Below are 3,002 nucleotides of genomic sequence, written 5' to 3'. Positions count from 1 at the left end.
AAAGCCACTGGGAAGTTCAGACTGGGCAGAGCCCACCCCAGCTCGGCAAAAGCTGCTGTAGCCAGACTGCCTCTCTAGAGTCCTCCTCTCTGAGCAGGGTATCTCTGAAAGGAAGGCAGCAGCCCCAGTCAGGGGCTCACAGATAAAACTCTCATCTTCCTGGGACAGAGCACCTGGGAGAAGGGGGCAGCTGTGGGCACAGCTTCAGTAGGCTTAAACTTTCCTGCTTGCCGGCTCTGAAGAGAGCCGCTGATCTCCCAGCACTGTGCTCGAGCTCTGCTAAGGGACAAACTGCCTCCTTAAGTGGGTCCCAGACTCCCATGCCTTCTGGCAGGGAGACACCTCCCAGCAGGTTTTGACAGACACCTCATACAAGAGAGCTTTGGCTGGCATCTGATGCATGCCCCTGTGTGACAAAGCTTCTAGAGGAAGGAATAGGCAGGAATTTTTGCTGTTCTGTGGTCTCTGCTGGTGATACCCAGGCAAACAGGATCTGCAGTGGACCTCCAGCATACTGCAGCAGACCTGCAGAGCCTGACTGTTACAAGGAAAACTAACGAACAGAAAGGAATAGCATCAATATCAACAAAAAGGATGTGCACACAGAAATTTCATCTGAAGGTTGCCAACATCAAAGACCAAAGGTAGGTAAGTCCACGAAGATGAGGAAAAACCGGTGCAAAAAGGCTGAAAATTCCAAAAACTAGAATGCCTCTTCTCCAAAGGATAACAACTCCTTGCAAGCAAGGGGAAAAAAAAAATGGACAGAGAAGGAATTTGATGAATTGACAGAACTAGGCCTCAGAAGGTGGGTAATAACAAACTCTGCTGAGCTAAAGGAACTTGTTCTAACCTGTTGCAAGGAAGCTAAGAATCTTGAAAGAAGGGTAGAGGAATTGCTAACTAGAATAACCAGTTTAGAGAAGAACATAAATGACCTGATGGAGCTGAAAAACACAGCATGAGAACTTCATGAAGCATACACAAGTATCAATAGCCGAATCAATCAAGCAGAAGAAAGGATATCAGAGATTGATGATCAACTTAATGAAATAAAGCATGGTGAAATGATTAGAGAAAAAAGAATGAAAAGGAATGAACAAAGCCTCCAAGAAATGTGGGACTATGTGAAAAGACCAAACCTACGTTTGATTGGTGAACCTGAAAGTGATGGGGAGAACCGAACCAAGCTGGAAAATGCTCTTCAGGATATTATCCAGGAGAAATTCCCCAACCTAGCAAGACAGGCCAATATTCAAATTCAGAAAGTAAAGAGAACACCATAAAGATACTCCTCAAGAAGAGCAACCCCAAGCCACATAATTGTCAGATTCATCAAGGTTGAAATGAAGGAAAAAATGTTAAGGGCAGCCAGAGAGAAAGGTCGGGTTACTCAGAAAGGGAAGCCCATTAGTCTAACAGCAGATCTCTCAGCAGAAACCCTACGAGCCAGAAGACAGTGGGGCCCATTATTCAACATTCTTAAAGCAAAGAATTTTTAACTCAGAATTTCGTATCCAGCCAAACAACTCTTAATAAGTGAAGGAGAAATAAAATCCTTTACAGACAAGCAAACGCTGAGAGATTTTGTCACCACCAGGCCTGTCTTACAAGAGCTCCTGAAGGAAGCACTACACATGGAAAGGAAAAACCACTACCCGCCACTGCAAAAACATACCAAATTGTAAAGACCATCGAAATTATGAAGAAACTGCATCAACTAACATAACTAATGTCTAACTAACTAACTAAATAACCAGCTAGCATCATAATGACAGGATCAAATTCACACATAACAATATTAACCTTAAATGTAAATGGGCTAAATGCCACAATTAAAAGACACACATTGGCAAATGGAATAGAGTCAAAACCCACTGGTGTGCTGTATTCAGGAGACCCATTTCACATGCAAAGATTCACATAGGCTCAAAATAAAGGGATGGATAAATATTTACTAAGCAAATGGAAAGCAAAAAAAAGCAGGGGTTGCAATCCAGGTCTCTGATAAAACAGACTTTAAGCCATGAAAGATGAAAAAAAAAAAAAAAAAGAAGGGCATTATATAATGGTAGAGAGATCAATGCAAAACGAAGAGCTAACTATCCTAAATTCCTAAATATATATGTACCCATTACAGGAGTACCCAGAGTCATAAAACTAGTTCTTAGAGACATATAAAGAGACTTAGACTCCGACACAATAATAGTGGGAGATTTTAACACCCCAGTGTCAATATTAGACAGATCAATGAGACAGAAAATTAACAAGGATATTCGGGACTTGAATTCAGCTCTGGAGCAAACAGACCTAATAGATATCTACAGAATTCTCCACCCCAGATCAACAGAATATACATTCTTCTCAGCACCACACAGCCCTTATTCTAAAATTGACCACATAATTGGAAGTAAAACACTCCTCAGCAAATGCAAAACAATGGAAATCATAACAAACAGTCTCTCAGACCACAGTGCAATCAAATTAGAACTCAGAATTAAGAAACTCACTCAGAACCACACAACTACATGAAAACTGAACAACCTGCTCCTGAGTGACTACTGGGTAAGTAATTAAATTAAGGCAGAAATAAATAAGTTCTTTAAAACCAATTAGAACAAAGACACAATATACCAGAATCTCTGAGACACAGCTAAAGCAGTATTTAGAGGGAAATTTATAGCATTAAATGCCCACAGCAGAGAGCAAGAAAGATCTAAAGTTTACACCCTAACATCACAATTGAAAGAACTAGAGAGGCTGGGCATGGTGGCTCACGCCTGTAATCCCAGCACTTTGGGAGGCCAAGGCAGACAGATCATCTCAAGTTGTGACTTTGAGACCAGCCTGACCAACATGGAGAAACCCCATCTCTACTAAAAACACAAAATTAGCTAGGCATGGTGGAGCATGTCCATAATCCCAGCTACTCAGGAGGCTGAGACAGGATAATCGCTTGAACCTGGGAGGTGGAGGTTGTGGTGAGCTGAGATCATGACACT

This window comes from Papio anubis, chromosome 2, assembly GCF_008728515.1.
Source record: "Papio anubis isolate 15944 chromosome 2, Panubis1.0, whole genome shotgun sequence".
Taxonomy (NCBI): domain Eukaryota; kingdom Metazoa; phylum Chordata; class Mammalia; order Primates; family Cercopithecidae; genus Papio; species Papio anubis.
The sequence above is the reverse complement of the archived record's forward strand: the minus strand, read 5'-3'. Positions refer to the sequence as shown.